The following is a 533-nucleotide window of genomic DNA, read 5'->3' on the forward strand; positions in this document are numbered from 1 at the left end:
CGGCCGGTGGCTCCGCAGAATCCCTGAGGAGCGGAGCCAGCCGGCCAGGGTTCAAGGGGGAGGGATGGAGCGCCTCCCCCCCGGCCAGAATTTCGGGGGGAGGGATGGAGCGCCTCCCCCACACCACGAATGTCACCCTTCGAAAAGGTAAGTGACTTTCGTACATCCCTAGTCAGCAGCTCTCCAGGGTTTCAGGCAGGATTCTTTCCTAGCCCTACCTGGAGATGCCAGGAATTGAACCTGGGACCTTCTGCCTGCCAAGCAGGTGCTCTGCCACTGAGCCACAGCCCCCTCTTTTGGCTGAAAGCAAAAGGGGTGGGGCCAAAAGGAAAGGGGTGAGGCCCAAAATACCAGCATACTGTAGTTTGAAGCTCTTCCTGCCAACAACTACACCTTAGGAGAAGCATTTCAGCCTTTTAGAATGGGGAAAAAGCTGCACAAAGGCCAGGAAACCATCAAATGGTTGGTGGTTGAAGGAAAGGAGGTATGGCTGGGGAAAGGGGGCAGGGCCCTCTGGGGAACCCCAGAGAGCC

The 533-nt window shown here is 57.6% G+C and overlaps 1 non-coding gene across 1 annotated transcript; it reads right to left on the minus strand.

The window, feature by feature from the left end:
* Positions 1-219: 219 nt before the first annotated feature.
* TRNAA-GGC (transfer RNA alanine (anticodon GGC)) lies at positions 220-292 on the minus strand. The gene has a single exon. It is a non-coding gene; the product is annotated as a tRNA-Ala (tRNA).
* Positions 293-533: the final 241 nt, after the last annotated feature.

The sequence above is a fragment of the Heloderma suspectum genome, chromosome 4, assembly GCF_057233095.1.
Source record: "Heloderma suspectum isolate Gila_16-S chromosome 4, 16-S_ref, whole genome shotgun sequence".
NCBI lineage: Eukaryota > Metazoa > Chordata > Lepidosauria > Squamata > Helodermatidae > Heloderma > Heloderma suspectum.